The 25748-nt window shown below is 39.8% G+C and overlaps 1 protein-coding gene and 1 long non-coding RNA gene across 3 annotated transcripts in view; both read left to right on the top strand.

Moving 5' to 3' along the window:
* LOC119512036 lies at positions 1-24878 on the top strand. 2 transcript variants are annotated; one of them, XR_005212315.1, is made up of 3 exons: positions 1-6891; positions 12959-13071; positions 23134-24878. It is a non-coding gene; the product is annotated as an uncharacterized LOC119512036 (long non-coding RNA). The 2 variants fall into 2 exon arrangements; XR_005212314.1 differs by lacking the exon at positions 1-6891 and adding an exon at positions 10782-11811.
* The window catches only part of KCMF1 (potassium channel modulatory factor 1), an 89450-nt gene that overhangs the window by 1340 nt on the left and 62362 nt on the right, over positions 1-25748 (top strand). The window lies entirely within an intron of this gene.

The following is a 25748-nucleotide window of genomic DNA, read 5'->3' as shown; positions in this document are numbered from 1 at the left end:
TTCACTACTACAGGTCTTTAAATAAAAAGTAAGAGATACCTGGTGAAAAGTTTATCCTGGTAAGATTAATTCAAGAGTGTAGAATTGGCTTCAGAGTGCTTTGTACTCTTGATTTTAAAATCCTGTATAGGTGTCCCAGGAGGGGAGAAACTTTAGTGACTCCCTTTAGTGTGTGATTCACACAGTAGAAAAGATATTTTTAAGGAAACACAGAATGTAGAATTTGGGGTTAGAAAGCTCAGATTGATTAAAGTTGTATTTAGAGCAGGTTTCAGAATTTGCATTACTGATTGCAGTGTTGGGATTGACTCAACATTCTGTGTTCAAGGATTCTGTATTTCAAAAGTTGCAAAAATAATATGAAATATACTGTATTTTTTTCAGGCAGCATTTATTGAACATTTATTGTGTTCAGTTGTGGACATTTTGCAATAAGGTACTTACTATCATTGAAAGGAACAGAAATGTTTGGAGGCTGTGCCTGTTTCTCAGTTTTATCTACTTAATGGGAATCTGTTCCCCTTCTCTGTAATTTAAGAGACGTTGTAATTAAATGATTTTATTTGGGGACATTCAGGTTTATCCTTGACTGTAGTTCTTGTGTGTACATTGACCACCTTCAAGCCAAAACGAAAGTGAGCAATGGCTACCGGCTGTCTCGCTCATGAAAACTGGCAAGTTAAAATGACAGAATCCTAACCATGCAGGAAGAGACCTTTGAGAACTTAGGTAGTAGCCCATTCTCCTTGCTTCAAGAAAAACATCTAGATAGTTCCAGATGGTGTGTTCTAATGGACATGAACAGTGTCCTGGGAGGAAGATTTCTGTACCCTCAGTAATCTACTAGAGTAATTTAAAGCCCACAGTTGGAACATTCTTGAATGTAGTGTAAATGCTGTAATTTGAGCTCATTTCCCCCTGCTTGGGCCTGTGATTATGAAACCTATGTTACTTTTTGGTTACTTGAACATTACTGAACCTCCACACCCCAATAGCATACCTTTCCTGGTAGCTTCATTAGTGTCACATGTTTCTGAAAAAGGAACATTCCTGTAATTACATCTGTTGAAGACTTATAGTACAGTATTTGATGTTTATATTGTAAGGGTCTGGTTTATGGCCTGAGGCAGGAATGGCATCACATTAAGAATCACATTTAATTCATTAGGTATATATATGTCTTGTAGAGCATTAGTTCAGGCTGCCAATAATTTCATCAAGGAATTTGACCTATCCGCAAATGTAGTCTGACACCTTCATTATTACATGATAGTTCTTTCCTCACCTCCTTCTTTGGGTCAGCTAATCCCATTTCTTTCATCATTTCTTAAGTGGTATGATTTTTGAGCTCTTTTAATTCTCTGTCCACCTCCAAATTCTCTGTTGTTCTCCTTGTTTACCTTCAGAAGTGTGACCCAGAACTGGATGTAAGTAGTTTGGAAAAAGATCTGCTCTTTCTTTCCTGTAATGTCGTGTTTGTATCGTGCTTCTTTTTCATTGCCTTCTGTATTACCTTCTCTTTGTGTCCACTCTAATAAATTGCTTATATTACATGTAATGATGTAACTTTGGACAACCCTGATGACTAGAAAACTGCTCTGGAAAACACCTGTCAAGCTTAGAGCCTCTACTTGGTGGGGCAGTGACCCACCTCTGAGGGAGGAGAGAGGCAGCCAGGAGTATAACCAAGTACTCTAGTCCAGGGCCCAGCAAACTTTTTCTGTAAAGGGCAAGATAGTAAATATTTTAGGCTTTGCAAGCTGTGGAAGGCAGGTTTAGCCTAAGTAAATGATTGCGCATGGCTGTATTCCAGTTGACAATTGTATGGACAGTGAAGTTTGAATTTCATATTGATTTCACTTGTCATAAAATACGTTTCTTCATTTGATTTTTTTTTCCTCCCCAGTATTTAAAAATGTGAAAACCATTCTTAGCTCACCTGCCATACAAAACGAGCAGTGGCTGGGCCAGGCCTGCAGGCCGTCATTGGGCCGTAGTTTGCTGAGCCTTGGAGAGCTGATGGAATGGGAACCGTTGGGTGTCCGGAAAAGGGCTGCTCCAGCTGGTGTTCCCTCAGTTCTGGGTGACGGCGAGTAAGGCCATGGACTGCGCCAGCTCCTCTGTACCTCGGTTTCCAGCAGCACCGTGCTGGCTGGGGTAGAAGTGTTCCTTGGGGCAGGGGAACAGGCTCCCCACCTTCCCAGACCCTTTCTGAGCGGAGATGGAGGTACTGTACATTAATTAAGCCTCCTGCTTGCCGATTCTGACTTTGCCAGCCAGAATTCCAGGACCTCTTGTACTCTTTGTAATATTATTATGTTAAACATATTTACAGATGTTAGGCCCAATCACTTTGTGTCCACACCAAAACCATCTAGTTCTGTGATACACAGTTAAACCAGTCGTTTCCTATTTTATTTGCGTAAGTATTTTTAAAAATTTCTCTGCGTTTTCTTTTACACGTATTTAAAATCTGTTATTCAGAGCCTAAAGTACAATTAATAGCTTTGCACATTAAGGAAAGCACTAATCAAGTTACTCAGTGCTTATTAGCTAAAATGAAATTATGAATATTCTTGCATGAGTTGGAGCCTAATTGATTACCTGGGGTTAGGAATGCATTTATCCCCTTAAATCATTCAAGGCTTTTTCAGTTGCTATTATGTATAAAGAGCTCTGCTCTAGGTACCAAGGGATTTGGGGATGAATGAATGAGACGGGCATCTCCCCTTCAGTCTGGTGGGGAAAATGCATTTGTCCAGTACTTCTACAGCACAGGGCAAAACATGCCTTGAGGAAGGAATAAATGAATTGGTGACAAAATAATTGGCAGCTTTTTTCATACTAATTTTGCCCAGTTTGAGAAAGGGCTACTATGATTTGTAACACTCATTTCTTGAGTGCTTTCTTAACATTTGGGGGCCAACTCTTGGTTTTGGGCAAAATTGTTCAAGATTTCAAAGGGAGTCCTTATAGTTTCCTCATTTATAATTCCCCTAGCTTTAGGAAGCTTTTCATAAGTTAAAAATATAGTGTATAAATGGACAGGTGATCATATTGTTATGCTAGTCTCAGAAGCATCCAATGTTATTTTCAAAATGTAAAGCATGAGACTAGGTAGCCCATTAGTTTGGTTATTCCCAACTTTTTGAAAGTTGTGCCACTCTTTTGTTAATAGATTTCAGTTTTCTCCTCTCAAAAAATTCTGGATGGCACTTAAAACACACATACGTCCCAGAGTGAACTGGAATAATTTTGTATTCAGGATTTGATTACTGCAAAGCCAGGAGCGGTAATTAGCATACGATTTTAATGTGGTGCCTTTTGCCTTCCTGTAGCAAAGTAAATTGACTACCATTGAAAAGATGTTTACAATCATGTCTTCTTAGAATTTGTTTTATTGTAACTATAACCTGTTAAAAGATTGACATTCTTAAGACTTTTTCAATTTCAACAAATCATTAATTGCATCTATCTTGGCTTTCAAGAAAGGGTGGGTGACAATGTAAATTTATGGGAAAATGCAGGTTCTAGAGTCTTTAATTTCATGATTTCAGATAAAGTTGATTTTGAAGCCTGTTCCCTCATATTATGACATATTTGTGTTTAAGTTGAAGTTAGTAAAATAAAGCTTTTTTTTCTCTTGTTTAAATTGGGAATTTAATTCCTTTTAGTTTTAGAAGAATTTTAAGACATAGTACAGCAATTTTGTTTAAAGATAGTAAACTATTTCACAGTAGAAATTAGGAAACTTGATGTGTGAGATGATCAAATCCCTACATTAGGCCAGCAACATTTTTTTTTTAGAAAAAAATTTGTGCATTTATGAGTCAGAACTTGATTTTTAAAACATCAGCTTTATAACGTCTACCTTGTAAATCTGCTGAGTTTGTTTTTGGTTTTTTAAACTGGAGGTTCCAAGGGTTGTTTTTAGTGACAGTTAAGCTGTTATTGGATTATCCTAGAAATAGAGTTTTTAAAAAATTACATTACAAATATGACTGCAGGGCTTCTTTCTTGACTATGGACTCGTAAGAGCCATTTTCTCCGCTTCAGATTTTAAAAGTTAAAAGTACAACACAGTTTAAAATAAAAATCTTTGTTTATAGAAGATTAATTTTGTATTGATTTTAGTGTTGTACTGTGGGCCATGGTGTTTTTCATTTCCTTAAAATGATAGGGTATAATTTTTTCAGCCACTGAAATTATTCACTAAAATTGAGGTGGAAAGAGAAAATAGCCCTTACAAGATACACAGATCAGAGCATTTTAAAAATGTGGTCATTTTTATATAACAGCCACGTCCTGTCTGATGTTGGGGATCTAGGATGAGGCAGTTTCCTAAGGGAACAGATTACCTGGATTACATGGGAAGGAAGTGAGCGGCCAGAAGAGTATGGTGAGTCCAGGAGGCCAGGAGGGTGTTGGCAGAGGGGAGCTGGGCAAGGTGAGTCTGCAGCTTAGGAATGATCTGGAGCTACAGGGAGTCAGAAATAGAAAGTGTGTTGGCATGCCAGATGGAGCATCCTGCAAGCCAGGTACCAGGGCCTTGAAAACTCAGTGTCCTGGGAACTCAGCAAGAGATGGGCCCTACCCTGGTCCCTGCCCCCACCTTGCCGCCCCTCTTTAAGCATCTGCTAATTGACGTTCCTGCTGTTACAACTGTTCTAGTTGTTGTCTCTGAGTAATGTCTTAGCGGAGTTATGGGTCCATCAGGTTCATGCAAGCAGCCAGTTGGTTGCATCTCTTGCAGTCCACCAGCTATTGGGTGTTAGGGAGAAAGTATGGCTAGATCCCTGCACATCCATCCATGCTGCTAGGAAAAAACAGCAGATCCTCAGTGTGGGTCAGTCATGTGGCCTGCAGCTGGGAGGGATGAAACAGTAAGTGGGTGAAACCTCTTGGCATTGTGGCCCATTTGGTTTGCACGTTGCCTTCTGCCAGTCTGTGGGTTTTCTCTGGTAGTACTCAGTGTCAATGCCATGCGCTCTGAACTTTTCCATAGTATGAGGATTGTCGTTAGGAGACTCACTTTGGAGCACTGTCCTGATGAGCTGACTGGCAGACTGCGACAGCAGTCACAGATTGTCTTCGACTATAGTTTTGGGCTTTGCCTTTTGTTTCTTTTATTGTTCCTTTAAGATTCTGGTTCTGTCACCCTCCCCTCCTACTCCTCTAGTGGGCACTCCTGCCTTATTCTCTGGCACTTTTCACACTGTTGCTTGTCTGCCTCCCCCTCTCCCCACAAACCACCTGAGGGGCAGGTATAGTGTTAAAACTTACTTTGTCCCCTATCACCTAGTGCAGTGCCTAGCCTGTGGAGGCAGGGGAACACTTTTGGGTGACTTAGATATGTTAATACTTGTCTGAAACCCAGTGAGACTGGAAGATGTTGTCCTCTCTTTTTACTTGGGGAAGCTGGTGAAGAGGGAGGGGGATTGTGAAAAAAGAGGACTTGGAACTTTTACAGAATCTGTGGATTTATAAGTAGAGGAAGGGATGGATAAACTATGTAGAGCAGAAATAACCTGGGGGAGCTGACTCCTAGGGGAATGGCCTGGGACTAGACTGTTTTGTTCTCCCTTTGGCTCTGTTTTCAGATTAACTAGCCATGGATTCTGCATGTTTATTGTACTGTGTGTGTGAGTTTTCTGGTTCATTCCTTCATTCATTCTGCTAATATTTATGGACTGGCTACTCGAGGACCACCCAGAGTCCTCTCCAGTGCTTGGCACAGGTTGTTGACGCTTGCTGTAGGATGATAATATTCAGTGGGTTTGAAACACATGTTTGGGAGTTAAATGCTTTCCTGTTGCATGGGCTGTGACTTTTTTCCAGTGTGCTGGAATTCATCTTTGAAGTTTAAATTTTATGACAGGGTTATTAAATCATGCAAGTATTTTGATATTTTGGCAATATTTGCACCCTACCCCCTTTTTTAAGCTTATTTTCATGAAAATTTCACAATTACTTTGAATTCTGCCCAGCAGCACATTTCTCCTTAACAATAGTGTCCTTAAACTATAGTCATTCTGAAATCTTAACACATGTCCGCATATGGTAAAGTATGCTCAAATAGGTGATTCCTCCTAGATCTGTAATTATCTTGTTGATGCTTAGAGAGAAAAGAGCTTGCAGAAGGAAATTCTTAATTTTTGTGTTCACTATAGTTCTTTGCACCGTAGGTTTTTGCAAAACCTTATGGCTTTGCGACTGCCAACTGCCAGGCAGTGGCTGGCCCGTTCTGTTCCTCTGTCAGCCAGTGTTCCCCTTGGGTGTCCCCTGTGATTGCAGAGGGCTGGCGGTGCAAGCACGTGAAAACTTCTAACTTAGAAGTTCAAGTCGTGGAAGTAAGGGGGCAGGGATTGTATAAAGGAGAGAGAGGTTGCTGCAGATGTGTCCTTTTTTTTTCCTGTAAGGATGAAGTAGATGCTAGGAGCTGGGAGTGGTCGACTGATGGGAACCAGTGGTTTTCATATTCAGAGATCTTGTGCTCAGCCTTATTAACACCATGGCAGATTCTGATACAGGATGTGAACGTATTAGTAAACTCTACCATGTGTTCATATGGCTGTAGATACAGACGCACACAGTGGTTGCAGAGATGGGGCTAATCTGTAGTCCTCTCTTCCCATGGGAAGATGGTGGTGAGAGCTATTTTCAGGTGACAGAGGTTGAGCGCTGACTCATGCTGCTCCCATGAACTAGTCCAGGAGGAAGGCCCCACCACATGTCAGATATGCTGTACATCTTTATGTTCCTTCAGTGCCCCACACCCTTTTCTACCAGCTTTTTAGGAGCCGCCCACAGGAAGAGGAGAGAGCAAATCTACCTGCAGAACTGGGGTAGACCAGAGTGCTGTCCAGTAGAAATGTAATGCAAGCCACATAGGTAATTTTAAATTTTCTATGAGGCACATTAAAAAATTAAAAGCAGCAGGTGAAATTAAGTTTAATAATTTATTTTATCTAACCCAGGAGATCCAAAATATCATTTCAAAATGTAATCAATATAAAAAATTGTCAATGATATATTTTTATCGTTTTTTTTTTTTTTTACACGAAGTCTTTAAATCTGGTGTGTATTTTACACTGCACATTTTCGTTCGGTGGATGCTAAATTTTGATAAAAAATACTTGCTCTTAGCTGAGAATCCTGTTAAGGTTTGTGTATGCTGCCTCTTTTTTGTTGGGTGCATTTTGATAACAGTATTGCCTTTTACTTAATGGGCCATCCTTTAACGTTCTGAAGTTCTGCTCTTGGATTTCTCTCCTAAGAACCTATCTTTTACCTTACTTTTTCACCTTAGAATTATTTTTTCACTTACTTGAGCAGCGTAACCATCACTGTATCAATTTATAAATTTGTATGTCCATAATTTCTAATCTCTTTGTGGGCCATTCAGGATGGAGGAGTAACTAATGGCTTTTGGGTGATTTTAATATGAGTTTGGGAGTATTTTAGAGTCCCTTGCTCTGAGAAATGTAGAACTTCTAGAACTCATTACTAGTGCACCACACATTTTATAATGAGGATGAATTCAGAAGACAGATGTGAGTTCTCCCTGGTTGTGATAGGCTTTTTATCATTTGAAGAAAGTGAACGGGGCTTGGTAGTTTATTGTTGGTTTATTTCCTTGTAATGAGAGTTAATCTCTGGTATCCATCTTGCAAAGGCTCTTGGTATCTCACAGTAGAAAGCAGATGGTAATGATCCTTCTTTAAGGGAATTTTAAGGAAACTGATTGCAAAGCTGATACCTAGCCCATTATCAAGCTTAGCCACCCTCTGGTGATTTCTCTCCTCTACCTGTTTGGTTTATTGTTTTAACTAGTTAAAACTAGTTTTGCAAGCAAAAAAATAAAAATAAAAATAAATAATAAAAATAAAAATAAAAAACAAAAGTGTTTCGAGGATAGTCTGTTAAAAATTAAAGGCCTAGTGTTTTCCTGCCTTCATTATACTGCAGCAACAGTTCCATTGAGCAGTCAGGTTTATGGTTCTATTCTTTTTCGTTCCCCCTCCAGCCAAATCACTGCAGCTTCAGGAATGTGTAGCTTTTTTTTTTAATAGTATAAAACCGCTAGAACTATAGTTTTTTGGGTGCCCCCGTCCAATAATTCTCCAAGTGTGGTTCCAGGACCAGCAGCAGCACCTGGGAATTTGCTAGAAATGCAGATTTCTTGGGTCCCACCATAGACCTACTGAAACAGAACTTCAGGGGCAGGGACCCAGCAATCTGTGGACCCAGTTATTATCAAAGGCACTTAAGTGTGAGGAGTTGGTTACCAGTTATTATCAAAGGCGTTTACGGGTGAGTTGGTAATTGCTGGTGATGGGACCTTTTGTAAATGGTATGATACTAACTGAATGGGAATGAAGCTGCTAACCTTGGCCTCATTCTTTTTTCTTGAACACCATGGTATTGTCACCTGAGGAGGTAGAAGAGAAGTGGAACTCCCCATCCCAGTCTAGTACTATTCTTTCACTCAGTGCATATTTATTGAATACGTATTCAGTGCCAGGCACTACCCTGACCACAAGGATACCAGAGTGAACAAGACAGAACGTTCCTGTTCCTGTGACTCATCCTATTAGAAGGGGTACACCAGGGCCTGACCAACTAGGGCTCATGGGCCAGATGTGGCCCACCGCTTGCTTTTGTAAATAAAGTTTTATTGGAACACAGCCACATCTCCTCATTTATGTATTGCCTGTGGTTGTTCCATGCTACAATAGCAGAGTCGAGTAATGCCTGCAAAGCTGAAAGTATTTACTAACTGACTTCCTGCAGAAAAAGTTTGTGGACACCTGGGATAGACAGTAAAAAAATAAATATGTTAGAGTGTGAGGGAGTGAAAAGTGTTGTGAAAAACCTTAACGCAGGTGAAGGAAGTAGAGAAGAGGGGGGTGACTTTAGGTAGAATGGTCAGGGGGATCTAACCTGCTGGCCATGTAAAGAAAAACCTGAATGAAGTGAGAGGTGTTTAAAGGAGGAATGGTATGACAAAGGGTACAGCAAGTGCGAGGTGCTGATACTTGGGAGAGTCTGGGGGGAACAGGGTAGGAAATGAGGTTGGCATCGCTGAGGACAGATCCTGCATTCCCTCACAGAGCATCTGGCAGTGAGGACTTCTAATGCGAGAGCTTTCAGAAGCACATTTCAGAAGCCCTACTTAGGGGAGTCTTTAGGGTAAATGAATGGCAGATTCCAAGCATCTCTAAGAACATTTCTTTACCAACTTTCCCTACACTCATCATTGATTTAAGCTTTGTCTTCCTTAGCCCTGTGTATCTTTGCATTCTGTGTAACTGCTGTATCTGGGAGGGCCTTGGGTTTTGGCGGAGAGCAAATATCTTCCTGGTTTGAATGCAGAACCCTTGAGGCTAGAAATTGGGTCATCTACATTAGCAGCTTTCAAACTTTTTTTTTTTAATATTTCAACACATATTAAGAAATAGGTTTTATATTGTGATCCAATAGCCACATATACATTTGTAATTAAAACAAGTTTCATGAAACATTATTTACCTTTATTATGGAAAGTATACTCTATTTTCTGTTCTATTTCATTAAAAATACTAGTTGTGATCTTCTAAATTGATTTCACATTCTACTCAAGGGTAACCTGCTGTTTGAAAAAACCGTGGCCTAGGTTGTCGGGTCCAAAACTTTGAGTCTTTATGTGCAAGGTATTGTATTATAGGTATACAATTTTTCCTCTCGGAGGAGTATATGATATGGCTGAAACGGTAAGGCCTAAGTATATAAAATACTTCATAGCTGTAGTGTGACTGGGGCAGTAAAAGGTGTCAGATTAATTACTACAAGTTCCATAGAGTTGGCAAGTGGAATAAGGTTTTGTTTGGGTGTCAGAGAAGGCATTTCCAAAGGTGAGGCATTTAAGCTCAAGACTTGAAGAAATACTGTATTTTTATAGAAACGGTTGGGGGTGGGGCATCTCTACCAAATGAGAGAATAGTAGGAGGTCAAGTGCAGAGCTAAGAAAGCATGGTATGTTAGAGAGAGGTGGGTGGCCCAACAGTGAGTAGACGAGTTTCTGGAACAGAAGATGCCTATGTGTAAGTGGCAAGAGTGAGCTATATTAGAAAGATTGTTTGACTTACCTGAGGTTCTAAAAGGGAAGTAGGACAAGGACCCATTTGTTCTGACTTCCAGTTCTGTGCTAGAAATCTGTTTTCTCATCTGTAAAAAAGGGATACTAATACCTGTTAGCCTCTCTCCAAGGGTTGTTGTGGAGATGAAATGCCAGGACATGGGAGAATGTTCTCTCAGCTAGATAAAGCCCTGTGTAAATGTGAGGTGATGGTGTTTTCATCATGGGAGATAAGGTTGGAAGGATTTTGATTGCCCACTGAGGTCAGTCTTCCTCTTTTCATACGGATTGTGGGATGGAGAAGAGCTGGTGTGGTCAGAGTTTTTAAGCAGAGAAAGCGCATGATGAAAGGTGGTGTATTTTAAGACTAGCGTAGTAGTGTGAGAGGAAAGATTGGCTCCAGAGGCACAGATCCCGGTTAGAGGCTTTTTGCCTGAATGAGACCTGTAGTGAAAAGGACCTGAGTTAGTCAGTGGCTGCAGGTACAGCAAGGAAAAAGATGACTGTGGGATAAAGTCTCATCGTGAGGGAGCAACAAATTAAGTATAATTTCAGGACAACCAGCCAGGGTGGTGGAAGAATGGCAGGTTCTTCTAGTAAATAGGGAAAATGGGGCGGGGAGATAGAAAAAGGGTGTCTTTTCAGCTTTTGATGTTTCGAATTTGGGTGATGGTAGGCTGTTAGGTAGAAAAGCATTCCAGGAGTTAGGAAATACAAAACGGACTTGAGAAAGAGAAATCATGGCTAGAGAGTTTTGTAGCTCTCTGTGTTGAAGCCTGGGAATTGACTAGGTTTCGAAGGGAAGGAGCCTAGAGGAGGGAGGAGAATTGAGTCTATGTTTATTTAGGAACAAGTGGAAAGGAAGGAGTCAGCATGGGGCCAGGCTGCCAGGCCGAGAGCCACGAGGAGAACTGCGATCGCGTGTTGGCTGGGAAGGAAGCCAGAGCCCCTTTCCTGACCACCAACCTCTGTGGTAGCACTTGTCACATAGTATTGCAAATGCTGGCTTACTTGGTCGTGTCCTACTTTGGATGTAGGCTTCTTGGAAATGAGAGTGGGAGATAGAGTAGATGAAGAAAGGGGAGGGGGCAACTAATATCCACCAATATTACTTATTAGTAATATTTATTGAGTGCTTACTCTGTGCCAGGCAGTCTTCTCAGCCTTTCATAACTACTGACTCATTCATTTCTCCCTTCAAAACTCCTGGGAGATATGCATTATTATCCCAGTTTTGTAGATGAGGTGATGGACACACTGAGAAGTTGTGTCTTGTCCAGGGTCACACAGTATATGGTAGAGCTGTAATTCAAACCCAGGCCTGGGTTCTCAGCACTAAGCTATACTCTGTACCAGTCACTTTATAAAATGGTGCTGGCAGCAGGGAGCTCAATTAAAAGGCTTATTAAAATTTCAAAACAACCCAGCAAGGTAGATATTACTTTCTTAACAGATTAGGAAATTGAGTCTCAGGGAGGTTAGCTTACTTGCCCTCAGTCACACCGGTAGTAAATGGTAAAACCAGGATTTTAAACCAGGTTCTGTCAGAAATCAAAGCCTATGTTCGTTTATATTTAATCCATAGGTTGGCATACTTTTTCTTTACAGAGCCAGATAGTAAATATTTTGGGCTTTGCTAGCCATATGCTCTCTGTCAAAACTACACCACTCTGCTGTTGGAGTACAAAGCACCCGTAAGTATGTATTGAGTACTTACCCTATGTGGAGATGTTGTGCTGCGGACACGAAACGAAGGGACTTCCAGCCCTCTTATGATGAGACAGGCAAATATAATATAGTATAGTTAAAAAAAAAAACAGCTATGATACAGATTTATACATACAAGGTATAGCTGGAGAACAGAGATGGGAGGCTCCTCAGTTTGTGTGGATGAATTCATGAAGGCATCCAGAGGCAAAAGATGAGTTTGAGCTGATGGTTCATGGGTTGCCAGGCATGTAGTGTGAGGGAGGGCATGCCATGAAGAACAGGCATCGAGGCATGAACAAGGGTTTCTAAAACAGCCACACAGACCATTCTTCTGCCTTCCATCAATCCATCAATCCGTATTTCCTCACTCTGCTTTATTTTCTTCAGAAGAAAGGTCAAGGAGATAAGGGATAAAGTGTTAATTGGCTTGGGCCCTTAGAGTGGAGAAGGTTGTGGAACTTAATGGGCCCTTTCAAAGAAGGGAGCTGGAGCCCAAGTTAATTCCTGAATGGACAGCACCCAGGGGGTTGACTGTGAACAGATGGAGAGAAAACAGTGGCTGGAGTTATCCTTAGCATCCAGCACAGGGTTTGACACATCATAGAGACTGGGAAAATTCATTCATTTCAGTGAATACTCTGCCAGGCACTGTTATTGAAGCTGGGGATAGAGTAATGAAAGACCAGTCGATGTTCTTCTTATGGCAGAGCTTACATTTTGGTGGGGGCAGGGGAGGCAGAAAAGGAACAATATGATTTTGGATTATGATAAGTCTTCTGAAGAAAATAAAGCAGAGTGAGGAAATACAGATTGATGGAAGGCAGAAGAATGGTCTGTGTGGCTGTTTTAGAAAGCATGATCAGGGAAGGCCTTTCAGAGGAGGTGACTTTTAAGCAGAGACCTCAAGAATAAAAGCTCTGGGGTGAGAATGAGTCAGATTGGGCATGGAGTGACTGGAGCAGGTTAAGCAAAGGGGAGAAGTAGAAAAGATGAGGTGGGAACAGACCGGGTCCAGATTATGTGTGGCCTTAGAGGCTATGGTGAGGAACTTAAATTTAATTCTTGTTCAAAACTCACTGGGGAGTTTTGAGCAAGTGAGTGACTTGACATGATTTATGTTCTTTTAAAAAGATCATTCTAGCTACCCCGTGGAGCAAGGCAAGAGTAGAAGACGGAGACCATTTGGGAAGCTGCTCTAGGCAAAAGATGAAGGTGGCTTGAACTAGAGAGGTGGCATAAAGGAGGTGAGACATGATCTGACCCGGGTATGTTTTGAGGGAAGAGCCTTCTTGGTGTAGTTTGAGGGGAAGGGAGGAATCAAAGATGGCAGCTGGGCCATGCTTGCAAGAGCACATGGATGAGAAGAGGGCTCTTCCCAAGCAGCGAAGACAGGAGGGGAGGGAAGGATGTTTTTGGAAGTGGTGATTGGGGTTCTATTTCAGACACGTTAGACTGCAGGTGCCTGTTAGATGCCGGAGTGGTGGTGTTGTGTGGGCCATTTGGGTGAAGAAACTGGAATTCAGTTGGGTTAAATGATTATGAGTAGATACATGCCCACTGGTGGTGTTAGGAGTCTTGAAATTGAGACTCAGTGTATGTTGCCCTTCTCTCCCATTGTTGTGGCTTGAGCTCCCCAAACCTTTTCTTAAGTGAATGTCTCTTTGGAGCCATGTGAACCTTGTTTTCTTTCCCAGAGTAGCAGCCGAGAGGGAACATAGAGGGGTCTTACGGGCATAGTGTGTCTTAAAGGCCAGTGTGGCAGGGAGACAGATCTCCCTGTGGGGATGAGGCCACTTTGGCAGCTGGATAATGAATTTATTTCTTTTAGGCCTTTTCTCTCTAATAAAATCAGGGGGAAGCTAGAGTAATAGACCCTTTGGTCCAGAAGGAAATCAACCTTCTTCTTTTTCTTTTTTTTTCCCCCCCAAATAAATCTATAGTCTAGAAAGCTGGTGTTACACTACTTACTTGAGATCCTACTACAAGTTAGGACGAGATTCCAGATCCCTTGACTCTTATTCCAGCCTGTTTTCTATTGTGTATGCTGCTGGAATTCAGAGACTCAGATTGCAGCCTCAGTGTTTGGATAACCCTGAGACCAGATTTCTGCTCTGGACAAAATTTCCCTCTTTATTATTCTTAAGCTTTTCCTGAGTTGCTGAATGGTGAGGTTAGGAATGGGATTTTGGAGCCAGACTGCCTGGGTTCTAACCCCAGCCTGGTCACTAACTGTGACCCTGTGTGAGTTATTTTTATCAGTATGTCACCTCTGTATTAGATGGTTATTTTATATATATTGTTTAGAATATTGCCAGCATACAGTAAGACCTTGCTATTTTAGCTATTAGTAGATGTTTCTATCATTTTCATCTTGTTCAGAGAAAACAGATGCCTACCATCCTCAAATACTTAGTATATAATTTGAATACTAATAATATAGGGTATATTTCCTTATGTAAAATATGGTCCCTGCCCTCAAGGAATTTGCATTCTAATGGGGAAGGACAGGACATAAATTCATAGAAAGTTAAATAGCAGACAATATGAGTTAGGAAGTGTAAAAATACAGGAGATACTTCACAGTTTACCTATTTAAAATTATAGGGTAATGTGAGCTACTAAAAGTCTTTTCTGATACTCTGCAGAGGAGTTTGAGCAAGCCTTGTGGAGAAGGGACTTGCCTGGACACAGTAGAAGCAGATTACACTGGGCTTGTGAGGTGGGCAGAAGTGAGTGTGTGAGAAAAAGATCAAGATGGGAGAATTTGTGTACAGTGAAAATAACAGTTGTGCTAAGGAAAAGGTCCGTGGAAGGTAGTAGTAATTAGGATCCCTTGGGGATATACCAAGACCAAGCAAACTGAACTGACCTCTTTTTTGATTGAGTTTCCAGATTGGCATATCAAAGCATCACCAGAGACGTAGTATCTTTCCTGATGAACAGGGTACATCAAAGACTGTCCTTGTCCCCATGAATAAGCTAGATGTGTTGGATGACGATAGAAGAGGAGCTTATCACGGAGTAGCTTGTAGATTAGTGTTATTGACCTAGAGTAAAGAGAGGAAAGGTGAATCTGTCGTTTTTTTTGGATCTAAGATTTTTTTTAAATTGACTGAGATTAACACTTAGTTACAATATTCTCCTGTACTGTTATCCAGCTTCAATGCTTATCAATATTTTGCCATTTTTAGAGCAATTCCCTAACACCCCGCCTTTTTTCTTGAGCATTTTAAAACAAATCTCAGACCTGTATATCATTTTATACATAAATATTTCAGTATTTTTCTCTAACAACAGATAGGAGTGTTGTGTGTTTTTGTAATCACAGAAACCCCAATGTCATTATCATACCTCACAAAATTAACAGTAATTCTTTAATATTATTTAATACCAGTTCATGTTCAGTTTTCCTGATTGTCTCAAAAATATTTTTTTTAAGTTAGTCTGTTAAAATCAGGATCCAAACAAAATTGGCTTAGATCTGGTTAGTATATCTTTTGAAACCTGTTTTAATCTGAATCTTAACAGCTTTTCCCCTTTTAAATGCTGTTTATTTGTTAAAGAGACAGGATCATTTGTTTGGTAATATTTCCCACATTCTGGATTGCATTTTTATGGTGTCATTTTCATGTCTCCTTCCATACCCCATATTTCTTTTAGCTGAGACTCAGTTCTAAAGGCTTGATTAGATTCAAGTTCAGTTTAGGTTTGTGGGGTTTTTTTTGGGGGGGGGGTTGTAAGACTATTTTATAGGTGCTGAATATTTCATAATACTTCCTATCTATTACATCAAGAGGTCCATAATATCTGGTTGTTGTAGTGGATTCATGTGTCACCCAGTCTCTCCATTGGGTTGGTGGTCACTGATGTAAGCTGCCTGGATCCGTTGTTGCATATTGCAGGATGTTGATTTTCTAACTCTTATTATTTTTTCTGTGTTTATTCACTGGAATTCTACTCACATACCTTAAAGAAATCGGTATGATGTCCTTATGTAAATGTAAACAAAAATGAAATGTATAGTAAAATAATATGCATTTCAAGATAAAAGTGATCAGACACAGTTATATTACAGGATATAATGAAGGGGTTAGATGCTTGTACCTATATATAGAATCGCTATGACTGAGCCAGCTTCAGATACAGGTCCAGAGCAGACGATGTGCTGGCAAGCCAGACACTGTGAGCAGTACTGCCATCAGTGCTGGTTCTCTTAGACAACTCCTGGTGTCAAGTTCCAAACAATTTACCCAGTAGTTACATTATTGGTGATTTCAGTGTAGGCTGAAAGCCTACAAAAATACTTTGTATCTCTATAAAATTGAGTTAGCGTCTCAGTTCAGATAATCATAGACAGGTTTTTGTTTTGGGACATTTGAAAGTCCAGAGACGGGGCCCATCCATCACATTGCAGCATCCCTGGGCCAGGACAGCACCCAGGCGCTGTGACACCAGACTTCAAAATGCCCTCCTGGAAGTAGTACTCACCCCCTTACAAGCCCAGTTCAAGTGAGGGTATTAAGACAAGAAACTAAAATAAATTACCAGCATAAATCAACATTTGAAAATGTGAGGTAAAAACCAGCTCTCTTTTTGCTCGTATGACTTCATGTCTAAAAACCCAAGAGACTCTTCTAAAAAATTATTAGAATTAGCGTGATAATTTAGTAAGTGGTTGGATATATGGTAATGATAAAATCAGTAGCTTTCTTCTGCTCTAGCAATAAGCACCTGAACACTGAAATAGGGAAAACTATTCACAGTAATAATAGACACTGTGCCATTCCTAGCAGGAGATCCAGTAAGAAAGGCACACGAAGAAAACGTGGTAACGTCTCCAGAGCTCGGCTCCCGTCAGTCCTTCCCTCCATCTGCCCAAGCCTCTCCTCACGGCCGTGAGCGGCTGTGTCCCTCCTGCATGGGCTGAGCCTGTGGCTTGCACTGGCCAGTGGAGCATGGTGGAAGTGGACAGGTGCTCTCATTTCCCCTGGGTACACCTAGAAGTAAGAATTGCTGGGTCATGGGGTAGGGTACTGAATTTTCATTTAAAAACTGTATTTACATTTTTTCCCCCCTCATAGAATTGTTTCTTCCTGATTGTTGCAGGGCTTTTTTTTTTTTAATAGGACTTTCCCCCCATTCTCATTTGGTTTGTTTATGGTATCTTTTGGCTCCCTCAAAAGATTCTCATTTTTATTGTAGATATAACCTTTGTCCTTTCTTTTATGACTTCTGGATCTCATCATGCCTAAAAAGGCCCCTGCCATGCCCATGCTTAAAACAAACAAACAAACAAAACAGAAAAGGTAAAAGAATGGTTGAAGGAGTGATTTGAAGAAGTGGGGAAGGTGAAAGCATCCGCTTGGGGGTTGCGGTGGGGTTGGAGATGGGGCTGAAAAATGGAGCACAAAGTCAGACCGAGCTGAGGAAGGGAGGAGACCTTGGTGAGGGACCAGGGAGCTTGAGGGACCTGTTCAGTTATTGAAACTCATCTCAGAGCACACCCTTATTTGACCTTTACTTACAAAAAAAGCAAGAGATACCTTTTTACAGCACCCAGAAAACACACATAATGGAAACAAAAGTTTTGTGAAACAATACCCAAGCTATTTGCACTGTACTTGAATGTTTTCAATTTTGTTCCATTTTTAAGAAACTCTAGTTTTGAGGTCTACCAAATTAGTGATTCTTAGCCCCGTCAGATAGTGCCTCATTTTTAATGCAATTTTATTGAGATTGTTCAAATACCATGAAGTCATCCAAACATCCAAAGTGCGCAATCTGTTGCCCATGGTACGATCATATAGCTGTGTATTCATTACCACAATTAATTTTTTTTCAATTTTTAGAACATTTTCATTACTCTGGAAAAGACATGAAGACAAGAAAGAAAACTCAAATCCTCCCATACCCCTAACCACCCTCCCTCCATTATTGACTCATAGTATTGGTATAGTACATTTGTTCTTGTTGATGAAAGACTGTTAAAATACTAACTGTAGTACATAGTTTGTAATAGATTTAGTTTTTCCCTATATACTCCTCTATTATTAACTTCTAGTTACAGTGTCATACATTTGTTCTAGTTCATGAAAGAGATTTCTAATATTTGTACGGATAATCACAGACATTATCTACCACAAGATTCACTGTTTTATACGTTCCCATATTTTAACCTCCAGCTTTCCTTCTGGTAACATACATGATTCTGAGCTTCCCCTTGCCACCACCTTCACACACTATTCAGCACTGTTAGTTATTCTCACAATAACGTGCTACTGTCACCTCTGTCCATTTCCAAACACTTAAGTTCAACCTAGTTAAACATTCTGCTCATAATAAGCAACCACTTCCCATTCTTTAGTGTTGATCTATATCCTGGTAACTTATATTTCATGTTTGTGAGTTTACATATTATAAGTAGTTCATATCATTGAGACCATACAATATTTGCTCTTATGTGTCTGACTTATTTCTCTCAATATAGTACCCTCAACGTTTCTTCATCAACCTGGTTTTTTTTTTTGTTTGTTTGTTTGTTTTAAGACTGTTTTGTTCATCACCATACATTCTGTCCTAAGTAAACAATTGATAGTTCCCTGTATAATCATACATTTATGCATTCACCACCATCACCACTATCTATATAAGGACATCTCCATTTCTTCCAAAAAGAAGGAGGAAGAGTCAAAGAAGGTAGAGAGATAAAAGAAGAAAGAGAAAGAAAAAAAAAAGATGGCTAAAAAGCCCAAAAGAAGAGATAGAATTACACTAAAGTACAATAAAAGAGCCAGATAACATCACCAATGCCAAGAGTTCCATACTCTCCTTTATATCCCCCTCTTACAGGTATTTACCTTTGGTGTATTGCCTTTGTTACATTGTACTAAAGCATAGTACAGTGTTTCTGTTAACTGTAGTTTCTAGTTTGCATTGATTGTATTTTTCCCCCAACACCACCCCATTTTTAACACCTTGCAAGGTTGACATTCATTTGTTCTCCCTCATGTAAAAACATATTTGTACATTTTATCACAATTGTTGAACACTTCAGGTTTCACTGAGTTATACAGTCCCAGTCTTTATCTTTCCTCTTTCCTTCTGGAGTCCCACATGCTCCTAACCTTCCTCTTTCAACCATATCCACAGCCATCTTTGTTCAGTATGCTTACATTTCTGTGCTACCATCACCCAAAATTGTGTTCCAAACCTCTCACTCCTGTCTTTTCCTATCTGTCTGTAGTGCTCCGTTTAGTATTTCCTGTAGTGCAGGTATCTTGTTCACAAACTCTGTCATTGTCTGTTTGTCAGAGAATATTTTAAACTCTCCCTTATATTGAAGGACAGTTTTGCCAGATATAGGATTCTTGGTTGGCAGTTTTTTTCTTTCAGTGTCTTAAATATATCACACCACTTCCTCCTTGCCTCCATGGTTTCTACTGAGAAACTTGCACAGAGTCTTATCAAACTTCCTTTGTATGTGATGGATCACTTTTCTCTTGCTGCTTTCAAGATTCTCTTTGTCTTTGATGTTTGAAAATCTGATTATTAAGTTTCTTGACATAGGTCTATTCAGATCAGTTCTGTTTGGGGTATGCTGTGCTTCTTGGATCTGTAATTTTGTCTTTCATAAGAGATGGGAACTTTTCATTGATAATTTCCTCTATTATTGCTTCTGCCCCTTTTCCCTTCTCTTCTTTTGGGACACCCATGACATGCACATTCGTGCGCTTCATGTTGTCATTCAGTTCCCTGAGATGTTGCTCATATTTTCCCATTCTTCTCCCTATCTGTTCTTTTGTGTGTAGGATTTCAAGTGTCTTGTTCTCCAGTTCCTGAGTGTTTTCTTCTGCCTCTTGAGATTTGATGTCATATGTCTCCATTGTGTTTCTCATCTCTTGTGTTGTGCCTTTCATTTCCATAGATTCTGCCAGTTGTTTTTTCAAACTTTTGATTTCTACCTTGTGTTCACCCAGTATTTTCTTTATATCCTTCATCTCTTTTGCCATATCTTCCCTGAAATCATTGATTTTGTTTTTCAATTGATTTAGCATATTTCTTTGAAAATTCTTAATTGATTGTTTCATTAAACTTAAACAATATCTCAGCTGTATTTTAATTGAGGTGTAAGTTTGTTTCTTTGACTTGGGCATATCTTTGTTTTTCCTAGTGTAATTGGTAGTTTTCTGTTGCCTAAGCATCTGGTTTCCTTGGTTACCACAATCAAATTCTCCCAAACCAGAACAGGTTCAGGTCTCAGAATAGGGTTATATTCAGTTTCAAGTTTCCCTGAGGGTGTATCTTAGAAGATTGACAGACTTTTCTGTGAGGACTCTAGCCACTGTGCTTTTCCTAAGCTTCCCAGCAAGTGGTGCCCGTCTGCCTGTTGCTCCTGATTGGTGTAAGGATGTGTGGCCCCTTTAGTTCACAGCTTAGGTTGTTCCTGTTTTGGCTGGTTTCCCCCAGGCCTTGGGGTCTGAGTTTTGAAGGGAAGGCTGGCACTAGAGCGGGACTGCACCTCCTTCCTTTTAGAGAAGATACACCCCCTAGGGAGTTATCTTCTGTATTTGAATTACTCCTTTGTCTCTCTGTTGACTCCAGCCTTGTCTGGGTCAGAGCACTTCAAACTCAAAATGGTTGAGGTTCTCTTCACTGAGCCACTCAGGCTGAGAGAGAGAAAGGGAAAGAAAGCCTCCTTTCAGAACTAGGCCTTGGCTTCCCAGTTTCGCCTGTCGGTCAGAGAGAGCACCTGGTCTTCTGGGCTGCCTTTCCCAGGGCACAGGTGTTTTCTGGCTCTTTAAAGTCAGTTGTGTCTAAAAGCCTGTGTCTGCTTGTTAGGGGTTTGTATGTGTTTGTAGCTTGTATTTGTTAATTAAAACCCCAGTTGGAGCTGGGCTAAACTATATTCGCTTGTTCCAGGAATGCTGCTTTCTCCCACAGCAAGGTTTTGCAACTCAGCCTGCTGTGGGGAGAGGGGGCTCCCAGTGCAGGTTCCACAGCTTTTACTTACAGATTTTATGCTGCGATCTCAGCCATTCCACCGTTAGTCCAGGTTGGTGTACAATGTGTGGACAGTTACGGTTGTCCCCCAGCAGTTATTCCAGATTATTTACTAGTTGTTCCTGGTTGTTTATTATTTGCTCCAGGGGACTAACTAAATGTCACACCTCTCTGTGCTGCCATCTTGTCTCTCCTCATTTATTTTTAAAATGCATATTTTAGCTCTCTGTTTTTTTTTATTTTTTTAATATTATTTTTACTGATTTTAATTAAATGTAAGGTAAACTCTAGGCACCCATCATCTTTCAGCTTAAAAATTAGCAAAACTGTTGAGACAAGGCAGTTTTCTCCCCAACTTGTTATGTGGCTCCAGTTACCAAAAAAAAAAAAAAAAGTTTATGAAAATGTTAAGCATAAAAATAGAAGTCTGAAATTAAAATAAAAGTGTCTATAAAAAAAAAAACAAAAATTCTTGTTCCTTACTCTACAAAAAAATAGCACCAGTAAGAAGAATAAAAGGTGTTAAAAACCACTGTGACAGCATTTCTGAAATGCACCTTATCTGACCTCTCATTCCCCTTAAAAACGACTTATGGAATGAAAAAGGATTAAAAAGTCTCTAGAGGGAGGCTTGGGATTTTATTGCAGTTTTTCCCTGCCATCTTTTAGATGAGGGTAAAGTGCAAGGAATATAGCACCCTGTTTATTCTGAAATAAAGTCATCTTCACACATAGTTTCAAAAATCAGTATGCTAGTCAAGAGGTCACTCTGGTGGACATTCTTATGTACTATATAGATAACACCTCTTAGGCTTTAATGTATTGGAATAGCTAGAAGTAAATACCTGAAACTACCAAACTCCAACCCAGCAGTCTGGACTCCTGAAGACAATTATAGAATAATGTAGATTACAAGGGGTGACAGTGTGATTTTGAAGACCTGTGGATCACACCCCTTTATCTAGTGTATGGATGAGTGGAGGAATGGGGATAAAAACTAAAGGACAAATGGGGTGGGATGGGGGGATGATTTGGATGTTCTTTTTTCACTTTTATTTTTTATTCTTGTTCTGGTTCTTTCTGACGTAAGGAAGATGTTCGGAGATGGATTGTGGTGATGAATGCATAACTATGTTATCATATTGTGGACAGTGGATTGTATACCATGGATGACTGTATGGTGTGTGAATGTATTTCAGTAAAACTGAATTTAATTAAAAAAAATCAGTATGCTGACGTAAGTGTTAATTTAAAGGGTAATAGAAGGAAAATAATTGATAATGTTTTTCAAAGTTAAAATGTTTATGCCACATCTACCTTAGGAGTTACAGTGAAGTCGTTGAGTGTCTGCACCTACTTATATTAGATAAGTTTGGTTTTAAAGGACATAAGATGAGAAGGCATACCCTATAAAAAGAAAAGGAAAATGAAAGAGCTGGGAGATGGCTAGACACTAGAATATATGCTAATGTTAGAACAAATAAAAACAGAATTCTATTTGTATATGAGAAGAGAAAGTGGGAGATAATCTTAGTTGACATAGAACTATCATAAGACAAATTTCAGACTGTCAACATGGAGAAATAAAAAAGTATCACACACTTGCCGGTGAACTCAGTTTTATTTCAAAATGTAGTGTCAAAATAATTCCCTGTGAAATGACCTGACATGGGATAGGAAAATGATGAAGTCTCACAGAAAACCTGGTGAAAATTTAGCCCCTGTACTTAAAACTCCTGGAGAGAGGCACTGGGGTTTAGATGGTAGACTGAAAGAAGAAATAGTAGCAGCCATGTGGTAGACTTTGGGGGAACATTATTAGAGTAAGAAAGAAAAATAAGTTCAGTATTTAATTTTCACAACATACTTTTCTGATCGTGCCACAAAAAATTACATATATATAGGGTGATATTAATGAAAATTATTTTTTTTAATGTTTAAGAAATTTAGCAAGAACTGTGTTTCATGAGTTCCTACCAACTTAATAATGTTTGGAAATACATTCAGCGAAGTCTGTAATGTCCTTTATTACATATTTGGAAGTGATGCCTATATAAATGCAGTCTGATGCAGGTATGTTGTACTGGAAACTCAGCTGCTATGAATAGATGCACCAATAGGTTTTAAGAAATGCCGAACGGTCTTTGGTAAAGTTGTAAATAAAGTACAACAATCTTTTCTTAATTTGTGGGATAGTGGCATGCCTGGAAAATAAGCATTTATTTAAACTGCTGAAATATTTTGCATTTATGTGAAAAATGGAGTTAGTATACTTAAATATAAAGTCTTGCTTTGTTTGTTTTCAGTTTCCTTCTTGAATGGTGAGAGATTTGAAGTTCTGTTGAGATGCTGGACAGTTCTTCATTGCATTGGGAGTTGCCTGGCATCTTAGACACCCCCCCTCCAGATGCCAGTAAGGTCCCGAATATTGTGACAACCAAAAACGACACCCCCTAAGCCCCCAGAGCTCTAAATGTTCAACCAGGAGTACCTCCCAGTTTAGTCGGTATGACTGAGTTGATTTCCCTGGGCCGTGACCTCAAGTTTGGAAAACACTTGTGTAGAGGCTTGCGGATTCTTCTTGACCTGGTAAAAGAATGAAGTCACAACACGATTGCAAATGCAAGATTGTTATTTTCTGGTATGGAATGGATGTGCTTTCTGTCATTCAGACTCCAAAATACAATTAATGGTACCAAGTGGCCCCTAGAATAACAAGGGGTCCTTTGAGAAGTACCCAGTTGAGGTTGTCTTCTAATCTCAGAACACACTCTGGGTACCGACAGGGCGTTCACTGCACTACTGGGAAATCATTCTTTCTTCATATCCAGCCGTGCAGAGAATTCCCCTGTACCCCTCACCTGGTTTCCTTCATTTTAACCTCTTACTTCTCCATGGCACATTTGTCAAATCTAAAAAACTAACACTATGACGTTACTACTAACTCAACTCCAAACTTTATTTGGATTTTGCTAGTTTTTCTAATGCCCTTTTCTGTTGGAGGATGAGGTCTAGGGTACCACGTTGCAGGTAGTTTGAGTCTCAGTAGCTGCACATGGGACCGGTGTGCTGCCTCGGTTGCACTAGATCTCTGTGAATCTGTACGTCCCCTCTGCTTTGCCCACTCCAGCTCATCTACCAAATAGCTCATTTTGCCTTTTAGTGATTTCTCTTGACATAGTTTCCAAATCTTTTGCCATTCTCTCAATATACTGTGCTTGTTCTTGATTTAAAATGAGACACCCAGAACCCAACATGGTTCTTCACATATAGTTGGACAAGGGTAGAATGTTGTGGAACTTCTAGTTGTGTATCCAGGACATCTATTAATGCAGCCTAAACTTATTGTTTATTTGCTGACTTTTTTTAGCAGATGCATCCCATCTTGAACCAAATATTGAAGCTGAAGTTCTGCTTCTGAATTTTTTTTGACATGAAAAAATCCAAAAGGCAAGACTTTATATGAATACCTTTAAAATTCATCGTATTTATTTTGGCACTTCTACTACCTACATCTACTACTTTGAGTATTGTAACTCTTTCTTTTATGCACACATTTATAGGCATGTCATGATTTAAGTCACTAATGAAAACATCATGCTGAGCAGGGTCAAGTACAGGACCTTACCAAGATAACTGGGCAAGTGAAGAGAAGACGTAGCAAATAAATACATAACTGTGTGAGATGGCTAAAAACCCTGTTCATGTAGGGTGAAGGCCTTGATTCAGCTTCACTTATTGCTAGCTGGGGGTGGTGCTTAAGCTAGAATGTTTGCGCAATGAGAACGACTGGAGTTTCTGGAGAAGAGGCAGGTGTGGGGGAGGGTCACTCTTTTAAAGATGGAAGGCAGTTGCGAGTGGCAGGATTGGTAGCTTGACTTTTCATTTCACTCACCGCACCAGAACCCTCTACTTGAAGATTTTCATGAGCCTTGTTGAATTAGACCTTTTTATGAATGGCACTGATCACTTCAGAGGACTTTAGTCATATTTCTTTTATACCAAGGAGGTATGTGAATGACATAGTTCCTCTTCAGGAATGCCTAGTCATACATCGTTTCCCATTTTTCTTTTTTTTTTTTTTCTCTTAGTCTTTTTTCTTAATTTTTAGGAGCCCATTTTTTTAAAATATATTTCTAGCAAATATTTATCCCCATCTGTTGTGATTTGACTTTTTATATAAAATTTTATACTTACTTCTTATCAGATTTACAGAGTACTTTCCCCTCCTCCTTTATGGTTTCATGGTTCCCTGTATTGCTTAGAAAGATCTCAGCTGCCAAAAGATAATAAAGATATCCTCTGGTATTTTAAGAAGCCTGTAGGTTTTTTTTTGGGGGGGAGGGTTAATTAAACATTATCATTTTTTAGATATATGGCCATCCAATCCTTTTCTTTGAGTATGGAATTTTTATGTATGTGTGAGAAATGTATCATGCATTCAGAAGAGTGGATGAAATTTATGTATTCATTAAATGATAATAAAACAAACACCTTTGTGTCTATTACCCAGGTTAAGAAATAGAACATCTGATTTACATGTCAGTTACCACTAATTGGACCTTATTTAAATAGATATATTTAACATATATTTAATAGCTATATCTATCCCTAACTATATATTGTTTAGTTATGAAACATGTAGTAGCAAGCTCAAGCCTAGCTGTGTGAGGGAAGGGCATCTTGCACTATTAGGTGAAAGCTAGTGGGAGAGGAGAAGCTGCAGTCTGCTTTCAGCCTCCCTGAGGGTTTCCTAGAGACCCTTCTGGGGAAGTCACTGGGTAAGGTCACAAGTAAACCTTGGAGTTGCAGAGCCCACCTCTGAGGGGAAGATTTGGCCGGGCCGTCATGTGTGGACTAGGGATTGGATTTTTGGCAGAGAAGTAGTGAGAGAACAAACTGCCCACCATGGTCCATCTTC

The sequence above is a fragment of the Choloepus didactylus genome, chromosome 17 (genome assembly GCF_015220235.1).
Source record: "Choloepus didactylus isolate mChoDid1 chromosome 17, mChoDid1.pri, whole genome shotgun sequence".
Taxonomy (NCBI): Eukaryota; Metazoa; Chordata; class Mammalia; order Pilosa; family Megalonychidae; genus Choloepus; species Choloepus didactylus.
This window is presented reverse-complemented; position numbering and strand designations above follow the sequence as displayed.